Source organism: Lacerta agilis, chromosome 2 (genome assembly GCF_009819535.1).
Source record: "Lacerta agilis isolate rLacAgi1 chromosome 2, rLacAgi1.pri, whole genome shotgun sequence".
NCBI lineage: Eukaryota > Metazoa > Chordata > Lepidosauria > Squamata > Lacertidae > Lacerta > Lacerta agilis.
This window is the reverse complement of record NC_046313.1, coordinates 54,209,377-54,221,144: the sequence shown is the minus strand read 5'-3', so window position 1 is coordinate 54,221,144 and position 11,768 is coordinate 54,209,377.

The following is an 11,768-nucleotide window of genomic DNA, read 5'->3' as shown; positions in this document are numbered from 1 at the left end:
GAATGATTTGTATCGTAGATCTGGGTCTGGGACCCCACAATTCTGAGTCTGATGGCAGCTGGATGATGCACCCCAGAGTAGGAGCTGAAGCCAACCCACTTTTCTATCAACTCTCACCTCCAGGGGAACAGGTCTGAACAGGCCACCACCATTTTGGTTGCTATAGAACAAGCCAAAGCAAACCAAAGTCAGGAAGGAGCATAATCACCAGATTGCCAAGATGAGTCCTTGGCTGTCCTGAGAGAAGTAAAGATGCCAGAAGGGGCACCTGCAGCTTGCTGCAATATATTCAAAAGTTCTGATGAGGTGACCAAGGATGATTGTTGTTGCTACTTTGCATAAGGCCCTAGGGTGTGTGTGTGACTTGAACTGGAATACCCAACAGCCAGAGTCTGCATAACAAGTCCCCTTGCACCATTGCAAGCTGCGCTAAGTGCTATAACGACCATCTTGGACCCTACAATTGGTAGACATGGCCTTGTTGTTGGTGCCACCACCAAGAATTTTGGTTGACACTGACCCGTGACAGAGCCTTTTCAGTGGTGGTTCCCTGGCTGTAGAATGCCCTCCCTAGGGAGGAGTAACTTTATCTCTGATCTACTTAGAAACAATATGAAAATTCTATTAAGAAAGAGTCAAGATAACACAGGCTTCAGGAGGATCACCTAACATTTTCTGAATTCTAGGAAATAATTTTGTTGCAAGCTTTGCTTTTCATACAGTTCCGACTACATCATTTCTAGAGAGATCTTAAGATGCCCTGTTGTGCACACTGTCTTTTCTTGCATGGGTAAGTGTAGGGGTCCTCTTCTGATGGTAATGACTGTTGATTAAACCTGTATGTTTATATATATAACTCCCTCCCTCTCCCTTGATATATTTAGATACATATTTAGAATATATCTCTAACTGATTTAATTGTACATTAAATTCTGGGCTCCATCTCTGCTGGGGATGAAGGCTGGAAGAAAAAGCGGAAAATCCACATTGTTTTTGTAGGACATATTTATGAATAGGACATGAAATTCCTGCTCATGGCTATTTTTTGTTTTTGAAAAATTGATGTTAATCTTTCTTTCTCTCCCTCTTTCTCTCTTTCTTTCTCTCTATTCAGCTAAAATTTTGCCTGATGAATTTCTCACTAGGGAAATGTTCCGTAGGAATCAGCTCTCACTTAACTTTATGAAACTGCTATTTCCATATGGTTTTGTTTTTTACTCTCTGAGCTGCTCCATATGTTATCATTCCTACCTAAAAGCAAGTGAAAAGCTTTTCACTGTGATGGTGCTCCATGAGGCAGCAACAGTGTTGTAAAGATTCCATACCACAAACAGTATATCCCATTTTCACTCCAGTCATGACGCGTCTAGTGCAGTGCCACATGACCCCAGTAGCTGATAAATAGGTAGATATAAAGAGTAAAATGTCAAGGTATGGGTTCATACCTTTTAAACCCTAAATGACTTGGGATCTGGATATCTATAATACCACCTTGTCTTGCATGAACTTATATTGGTAGTCCTTTCTGGGTTCCTTTGCTCTCTATAGTGGGATGGTTGGCGACTGGTGAATGGACCTTTTCTATTATGGGGGTGGGAGGCAGATTGTGGATCACACACCCTGGGAAGGGTCATTGGGACCAACTTGGATGTCTTTTTCATCCCAGACTTAGTTCTGTGGGCCCTTTTTATCTTAAATTCCTAGATTCCGTCTTATGCTGGAGTTTTATTTGTTTTTACTGATATTGTGCTGGTGCTTCTGCTTCTAAATGGTCAGTGTTGTTATTTCTCCTTTAAAATTTTACACTGCTCTGAAGGTCTTCAGACTGAAAACTATTTGTAACAACAACAACACATGCATGACTTATATGCACCGAAGCTGATTTAGCAGCCAATTCAGAGGGAAACTAATGAACAATTCTGTAGGATAATTCTCAGATTCTTTAGCAAGCTACAGTTCCTAGGATTCTTTGGGAAAGCTAAAACCAACATTAAATTCCATAGACCGCTTACCATATCAGTGGCTGTGGAGATTTTGCCCAGTTTGACCACAGAGGAGCTGGGGGTTCGGGGGTCCTCTCCCACATGACCACCACTAGTGTTATCAGCCTCAGTCAGTTGTGGGGGCTGCAGGGACTTCCCACCAGAAATTTAAATTCAAACTGGCCAATCATGGCTGGGCTAGGAGGCATGGTTGTAGAGACAGACCTGTCCACCTCCATACCTTATATACTGGCTTCATTGGGACTGGGCACTGCAGTCGGCAATGGATGTCCCACCTGCCCACCTTGTATACATTGGCCCTGCCCAAAGGTCAGTAGACAGTGCTCTTGCCTGGCCTTGATGTGGAATTATTTGGTCACTGTATTTGTGCCTAGGGAAGAAGACCTGTCTGGAGGTTTTGCCCACCTCATAGCAACTGTATCAACTTTCTGGTGGAAAAGGTATTGGGTTGGACCCTAGTCTAAACTGGAACAAATGTTTAGGACACCCAGATTGAGGCTAATGGGCAATAAAGCTTCCCAAGTGGTGTCTTGGTGGGTTACCCTCATTTGATCTGCTTCATGGGGGGTGGGGGTGGCGGCGGCAGATCCTTTCACCCAAGATTGACCCTGATGGATCAATTAGCCAGCAAGCTGGCTAGGCTGATTCAGGTTACATACCCAGTGCCTATGCTAAAATCTACTTGCACGTGTAATCAAGAAAGTTGTGGTCCTTTCAACCCCAAGCTTCTTGTCCTGTCATTACTGGTAATTTCATGCCACTTGTCCTGGTGAACCTAGGCTCATTGCATCTAGACTCACAAATGGAATGCAGCTAAAGGGAGGACATTTTGAGCAATATGCAAGTGGAGACAGTGTAATTTGAACTGGTGCTCAGATAGATCCTACACCCATTCCAAACCACTTTTTTACATCTTAATATTCATTAAATACAATATTTATATCTAATGCATGTTAAATAACAAACTGGTTTACAGTTTAGTACCACATTCTCTAGAAGCAGCTTATTCTGAAGGATCTTCTACTTAGACTGTTTCCTGTTTGCAGTTATCTTGTAAATCTTCTGCTTTGGATAAAGGTAATTACTGGTTTTTTTTTTTTTTTAAAAACCCCTGCTTCCTTGCATGATTATCATTTCTGTATTAATATTTACAATAACACTTTCCCACTGTTAATGCTTTTACTATTGCAGGAAATGAAATGCAGATGAACAACTCTGAAGATTAAAATGTAATGAAATAGGACATACATTCTGAAGAACTAATGAATAAAGTGGCTCCAGGGCACAAAAAAGATGTCCTTCCAAAACAAATATGTTGATAAATAATGAGATAAATAATTTGAAGGCATTAAATTGAGAAGGAGAAACACTGTTTGTGTTTGGGACAAATGGTTTGTATTAAAAGTCTTAATTGCATTTCCCCATAATTTGAAAATGAAGTTTGTCCCCCAAACTTAGCCAAGGATGTAATTATTGCATAGTGAATTCCCCCACAAAACCGTGGTGTATCGTTGTTGGTTTTTACTTTGCTCATCATGCAGTTTAGCAATTCTGCAAAACTAATAGATAGAAAACATATGCCGCTCAGTATTTATCATGTGCTAGTGTATTGCCTGTCTAGATGATGAGTGGTTTGGGATTGATCCTCCAGGAGGCCTCCCTGCTGCCTCGCTCCATAGTCTGTCTTCCAAGCTGTTACTGCTGGGGAAACAAGGAGCAGGGCTGGGCTGAGTAGTAGTAGTAGTAGTAGTAGTAATAATAATACAACTTTTATTTGTATCCCACCCTCCCCGGCCGAGACCGGGCTCAGGGTGGCTAACATCAAATATAAACATTGATTAAAAAGTCAAACAATAGTTAAATCACCACTTAAAAACATGTCGGGATAAAATTAAAATCTGAATTAGATGGCTTTCCGCAGGACTTGGGTTGGGAACAGTAAATGCTCATCAGGCCCAACTGTGTATGCTGATCTTATATGGGCCTGTGAGAATGCTGGGAGGCCCCTTTTGTACTAGTTCTTACACAAAAAGGGAAGGGGAGTCAGGCTGAGCCCTGACCAAAGGCCTGGCGGAACACCTCCATCTTGGAGGCTCTGTGGAAAGATGTCAACTCCTGCAGGGCCCCGATCTCTTGTGTCAGAGCGTTCCACCAGGCCAGCCTAATCTCCCTGAGACCCGGGATCTCCAGGATGTTATTATTTGCAGACTGGGGCATACCAGGAGAGGCGGTCCCGTAGGTACAAGGGTCCTAGGCCGTATAGGGCTTTAAAGGTTAAAACCAGCACCTTAAACCTGATCCTGTACTCCACTGGGAGCCAGTACAGCCACCACCACCACCCACTTCAGTTCCATGGCTTGCCAGGCAGGGCTACCTTGTGTCAAGGGTGCCCATGTTTTAGAGGCTGTGTTGCAAACACTGTTGCAGATACCAATAAACTTGAGGAGAAAGCACTGACTGCAGTAGTGATTAAGGCTCTGGAGACCAAAGCCTTGGTTGGCATTCTGCTCATGCTTATACTCAAGCAGGGAGAGCTGGGACAAGTGTCCTAGGCTCCACCCACATTGTTCACCAAATGTGAAATGTGTTCTTATTCTGGTCCGTGTTAATATAGGTTATTAAAACAAAATCTTGGTGCCCAATCCTTATAAATTATTGGGACACCTGACATGATGCCAGTAGTTCTTATTGCTCTATTCTGTCCTACCAGTAACACTGCATAGATAAAGTGGGTGTGAAGGCACTCATGTTTGTGTGGTAGAAGTCAATGCAGTACAAAGATGATCCTTGGATTAGTGAAGCGGAGCAAACAGTGTTCCTGAGATGCAGTGAATCAAATACAGGGCAATAAAGTGAATATACAGGGAAAACAAAGCACGAGGGAGATTAATAGAGCTAATCCTAGCCCAGTCCTAGAGCCAATTTGGAGAGTGTCTACTGCTACCCATGTGACAAATCTAATATTTGAAACACTGTTGTATAATTAAGCTTCTGGAGATCCTGTACTTGCATATATGTCTATGCTAAGCATAGCTCAGCAGGCATTTAGTCTGCAGGCTGAAAAATTACTCAGAGGATCCAATCTGAGCCATAATTTTAAAATTTTCAATTGGACAATGAGGAAAAAAATAAAAATATCAACCTAGCTGCCATGTTCTGGAGATATATGCAATTTCCTTCCATAACATTCCCTAGCAGAGCACTAGCTCATCCAAATCTATACTGGACTCAGTCTGCTATCTTTCATGTAATTGCTTTAAATACTACTAAATGTAAGAAAATAAATTGGATGGCAGTGAGGGCTTTTGGGTTTTAGCAAAGCCACATTATAGGCAACCCAAATGCAATGGCTCATTGTTCTGTAAAACCATTCCACCTCATATGTGCCAGATTCACATATGGGAGTGGCAACAGCCTTTAGTTCCTCAGCCCATTCGAATGACATACCTATATCAAAAAGGCAAGCTGGAAGCACTGCTTTATTGTGAGAATGATATTGTGAGTACATCATCTCTGAAGCTTCATTCTGCATTTTACAAGACTCTGCAATGCTCAAGTCCAGAATCATATGCTGGTACAGATCCTGTCAGGTTTGCAGTAGTTTTGACTGCGTTAAACAGGGAGTAATTAATCTGTGGCACTCCCGCAGGAAGAAATCAAAGAACTGAATTTAGTTGTGCATGCCTTTAAACAATTTTAGAATGTATGCAAGAGTTCTCAGGATAGGAATATCTGGCAATGCTATCTTGCCATCTTTAAATCTTCCTAGATTTAAATTCAGGTGAAGAGAGCCTTCCCAGATAAACATTTTAAGTTTCAATTAAAGTGCAGTTATTTTTTAATTTCTTATTGTGTGTGTGTGTCCAGATGTTTTCCCTCAAGGGAGGGCTTTGGTTATGGGAGACTCATAATTTCCTACTTTTTTAACCCACAATTATTATTTTTTGCTGGACCTCTCCCCCCCCCCCGCTGTCCAATTCCTCTACTGAGAACGACACATTTGTTGTTCATTTATTGTTTTCTGCAGCAGTGTATCTTTTGCTCAGGGCAGAATGGAGCAGTGAATACAACACTGTTTCAGCGGCATTCACAGGTCTTCCCCATGCCTGCCTGCTACTAGTTTGGCTCCCAGCCACTTTCATTAAAGTTTTGGGTCAGATCCTAATTGGAATCTGTTGAGAAGACAAGCAACCTCACACCATGGAAGTTGCAATGTACACGTGGGCCAATGAACTTTACTACAGTATTCGTTTTAGCAGAAGAGAGACATTCATTTAGTAGATGAGACATGCATCCATTTGGAACTATGGAGCTGCTCCTTCCACACTGGAGTGAATGGGCAAGCAAGCAAGCAAGCACATACACAGGAGCAATATGCATACTTTTGAATGCCTATGTAACTGTGATCATGGAACAGATTATCAGAATATTTATCTAAGCATCCTAAAATACCCGATTTTAAGGGCATTTTCTTTACAAATTCAATAAACATAAATAATCATAAGCAAAACACTGTGAAATGGTGTGTGTGTGAGGAGAGACAGAGAGAGCGCTTCCCCAAGAATAAACCATTTGAGTCTGTCCTCTTGAAGCTCTGAAGCTTTCAAATGGATAGCTAAATAAATTCCAAAGTCCATTAAGCAGGGTAATTTACAGTGTTCTCAGGCTTTGCCCATGGAACTACATTAACACAGTTTTCCATTTGCCTTCCAAAAAAAGTCATTATTCTAAGCACAAAGGGAAAAAAAATTCATGTTGATGGGTGATGCTAAAGAAATTGGTTTGCTTTCTAAGAAATTTATTCATTGCACTTAGTCAGTGCATTAATTTTGAAAGAAATGTGGAACTTGGCAAAGGTCACAGACTATTGAAAAGGAACACAAGGGAGTGGCTGGGACATTTTGCCTATTTTTCAAAAGCAGCTCCCTACCTGAGAACATTTTATGCATAGTTGTAAAGAAGCCAGCAATTGGGGATTGTCAATAAATAGTGAAATGCTTTTTATTTTGAGAATTTGTGTACTCAGGGAACCTACACAGGATGAACCTGTCTGTCCTCATTTTTCATAAGACAAACGGGTTAATATCTTTCTCAGGAAGTAGATGTCTGATTGTGTGTGTCTGTGTGTGTCTCTGTGTGTGTGTGTGTGTGTGTTTCTCCCTGTCTTGTAATTTCTTCACAGTTCAATGAATTAAAGCACACATGCACATGCTTCTAATATTTATTAGTGACTTTCTTCCCCAAGAAATTGGCAGTGGGTCAACCCATCCCTGGCATGAATTCAGCAAAGGCCAAGCAAGTAAAAAAACTTGGAGAAAATGTTACAGGTAGGTAGCTGTGTTGGTCTGCGAAATAGTCAAAACAAAATAAAAAATAAAAAAATTCCTTCCAGTAGCACCTTAGAGACCAACTAAGTTTGTTCTTGGTATGAGCTTTCGTGTGCATGCACACGAAAGCTCATACCAAGAACAAACTTAGTTGGTCTCTAAGGTGTTACTGGAATTTTTTTTTTGAGACAATGTGTTAGCCATCCCCAGAAGGCTATTATTTTCTTCTGTGTTCACTTTATGCACACATTATGAAATGAGATCTAAGCATTACATCAAGCTACTTTGTTAATACATGCAAGCAAGTGCTGCTGATAGACTTGAAATTCACACTGGAAAATTCATGCTATTTAATTACACAGATTCTCCTAATTTCACTTTTGCTGTCATCCTACATGATAATACTTGTAATACTTGTGCTGCCAGATAGTAAGACAGCAGCAAGGACTGGCTTCTAGGGGTGACCAGTTTTGGCAAGTAATTTTACATCTACCAGGAGGGCGCATACCATATAGTGCCCGATCATAGAAATATGTCCATATGTTGGGTGCCAGTACAAGCCTCAAACTTCACCGTTCCCACTTTTCTTTGCTCCACCTATGTCCCTCTAGTTTTGTTTTTTTTTTTGTAGCTGAAGTCCTATACACCAGGGATCAGTTGCCATCCAGAGATGTCAATCCCTCCAGGGATGGCAAAATTCCTGATTCTGTTTGACTCCAACTTTCATCAGCCCCAGCCAGCATGGCCCAAATAAAAGTCATTATACTTTAAAAGATGAATACAGTCGTACCTTGGTTGACGATGCCTTGGAACTCAAACGTTTTGGCTCCTGAACACCGCAAACCTGGAACTGAGTGTTCCGGTTTGCGAACGTTCTTTGGAACCTGAACGTCCGAACGCAGCTTCTGCGGCTTCCGATTGGCTGCAGGAAGCTGTGCCTTGGTTTCCGAACATTTTGGAAGTTGAACAGATGTCCGGAATGGATTCCGTTCGACTTCCGAGGTAGCACTGTAATGGTTTAATTTCACCATTTTATTTAGAGGGAAATATAACCAAACAAAACTGCTCTATTTTTCAAAAACAGGTTTGTGTGGAAGTTAAACCTGTCAATATCAATAAGACTTGCTTTGCAGTCCTCATATGATAAATGCACATTCACATGCTGATTTTCATTAGGACTTTTTTTTTTTAAAGCACAAGATAAGCAAAAGTGAAATTAAGTTTGGAAAAAATGAGGAATGAGAGTAACTGATGTGGATGGATTACTTCATCCCTAACACTGAATGATTCTGGTGAAGATGCTCAAACCCTAAAGGGAAATAGGTGCTTCAGAGCAATTAGACATGCAAGGGAGAGAACTCTAAAATATGGTGCAAAAAAATATAACAGTTGTTAAATGCCTGTACTAATGATTCAAAGCATTTTGTGGAAGGCAAGCAGGATCACATTTCAAGAGTTTTCTGCATTTTAGCAGTTTCAGTGGATTCTTTGCTATGAGGAACCTTTGAATTTCTGCTGGCTCTGGTGAGATTTAAGGCTTTTCCATGTGCATTGGCCTATATCTGTCTTATGGCTTGCAATTCATCATGTGCTTAATGGTGCTTTCAGGCTTACAATGCAAGGTGAGGGCTGTAAGTTCACCCTCACTGGAGGGCAGAGTTTGAAGGTCTGGCAAACTCTTCATTGCAGCTGTCCTATCCTTTAAAATGAAAGAAGGATATTATTTTACAGGTCTGTCTCCGGAGACACAGTATAGCACAGAGGAGTTTGTATATTCCTAAATTGCCTCATTGAAATATAACTAGTAAGATATGAAGCTTTTGCATTTCCAGCTGATGAGATAATTTGATATTTAGAGCTCTGTTCATTAATAAGCTATGCACCATTTACCTGGTTTTCTGTAGAATTTATGAGTCAAAAGTGCAGAGTGCTCCAAAAATGACCAATTCATCAAAATATTCCCCCCTTCTTATAATTGGCTAACCCATCACTGCACCCTAGGGACAAATTGCTCAAAAAAGGTGGGCACTGCATGAAAGAGCAAAGCAACATTATATTAGGTGGAAAAGTTCAAGTTTGGAGTGTGGTTTAAATATTCAGATGCAGTTGTGCTCCCCCGGAGGAGCAGGTTTATAAACTGGGGGTGTCCCTGGATAACAATTGGGTGCATATCCCTATTTGCATCAGTTACTTCCAACAAGTTTAACAGGAACTGGGTTTCACTTCTTGGATTGGGGCAGATTAATTTTACTGGAATTCTTATATGTGCTTAGGTGTTGTTGTTTTTTAACCAAGTCTAATATTATTGCAGATTTCATTTTAAATGTCTGAAGCAGCTCCACTGAACTTCAGACCACTAACTTCATTCAGCCTATGGTTAAAGAATGCCTAGGATGAGGTTTAAAAATCCAACAGGCTCACTTCTATTATCCCATGTGGCCACTATTGTGTTTACACAGCTGTAGAAGAAAGAGAAATGAGACATGATCTTGATTACAACTGGTAAGTCTCATATACTAGAGTACATATTGGAGGAATGTATTAAAATAAGTTGGCAAATAGATAAAATATGCGAGAGAGAGAGAGAGAGAGAGAGAATCCCCTAGAAGTTACATACAGCACAGCTGGAATCGATTATTGTGAAATTTTTGCAGCATAATACTTCACTCCAAATGCCACTAGCCAATCTATCTAAACAATGAAGAGTTTGGCTTATTAAATTTATATACTGATAAAATTATTTCCAAGTGGCAAACTTTTCTATATTTTAATTCATTTTTCCTGCCTCACCCCTAGGCTCTGCACATCTAGTATTTCAGTGTCATTGTTATTTTTTCCATACAGTTTCCCCCCTCACACATCCATGTGCTTTTAATCCTTTTGAATTTGAAGAACATCACTTGCATTCATTTGACTCACATTTACATCATAATTAGTCCTTATGACCTTTATGTTCCATCACTGAACCTCAGCTTCAGTTGTAGGTACTGCTCTATCATGTCACTTTAGGGAACTGTTAATCGTATAATTAATTCCTGCTATAATTTCAATTAAACAACTAGACACCTTGGCTTTGCACACCTGTCTATGTAAAATGAATGATCCCTATTATTATAACAAGGATGATTGAAATTGTGTGGGATGCATATAGTTGTACAAGGTGCCATTTTAACCTTGGAAAGGTGCCTTTAAGTATAATTACTTTAACAATCTCTATATAACTTCTATAAACAACTCTTTGCTCTCTATGGGTACATGGTAGCTCCACAATCAAATCAATGAGAGTTTATGCTTTTTCTCTGTTGCTGCCTATTACAATAGTAAACTTGAATGTAAAGAAGGCTTCATCTGTTGGAACAAAGTTATCTGGAAAAGCCAAATTAGATTTGGAATTTGTGCAACAGATTTTTTTTTTGGGGGGAAGGATAATTTCATGACTGCATATTGGATGTTTCCATTTCATAGGTAAACTTTTTTGTTTTGTTTCACATGGATGAGTCCAGATGTGTAGGTCTATCCAGGCACACCATTGCAGGAAGCTGCCATATTGCAAATATTTGAGAACAGTATGCTTGAGGGGGAGGGAAGTGCTTGCAACCCCCAGCTGAGTGTTTGTTCCCTGACACCCTTGAAAGCCCACTCATCTTTATTTTTTTCTCTGCATTATGATGTCATGGTGGAGGGTATTTCCCCCCGTGTTGTTTCTCTATAACTCAAAGCAGCCTTAAATCTGTAATGCTCCAGTAACTATAATATTGGCAAGTGAGCAGTTTGTGGGAATAAAAATAATAAAATAATAACGGGTGAAGTATGGTGTCCCAATTTTAACATAAAACTGTCACTTTGCAGCTGATTACAAGGCCATTGTTTTGTGCAGAGGACTGTAGATGTGCTGCTGGATAAGTGAATTGAAGGCATCCTTTTTATGTTAGCAATTTACTGCTTCTTTGTCAGACACCTACAAAATAAGCATGTCCGGCAAAGATTTGCAAGTCAGATGATTGTCCACAACACATTAAGATCTTGTCCTCCAATTCCAGTTTTTAATAGGGTCTATAAACTTTATGACTTTACCCAGGATTTAATTAGGTTTGGTAGAACAATAAATTGTAGCTTATGGGACAATGTGAATTAAATCTGTTTTACTTATTTTGACCTTTTGTCATTCCCATGCAACTGTTTTAAAAAGGGCCGTAGTCAACATCAAGAAAGAATTGCGTATAAATTGTGAAGTTTAAATTGTGAAGTTTAAAGTAGCAGCACGAGATAGCTATTTATTAATCAAGCATTAGTTATGGTAGTTAAGCATTTAGGGATAATAAAATGTAAATGTGCTTTCAGTATAAACTGTGTTTCTTGAAAACGAATACATTCTTGAAGAAAAATGGTTGCAGTAAGGTTATGGGGAATATTAATCATGGGCATTTGCATATTTTAC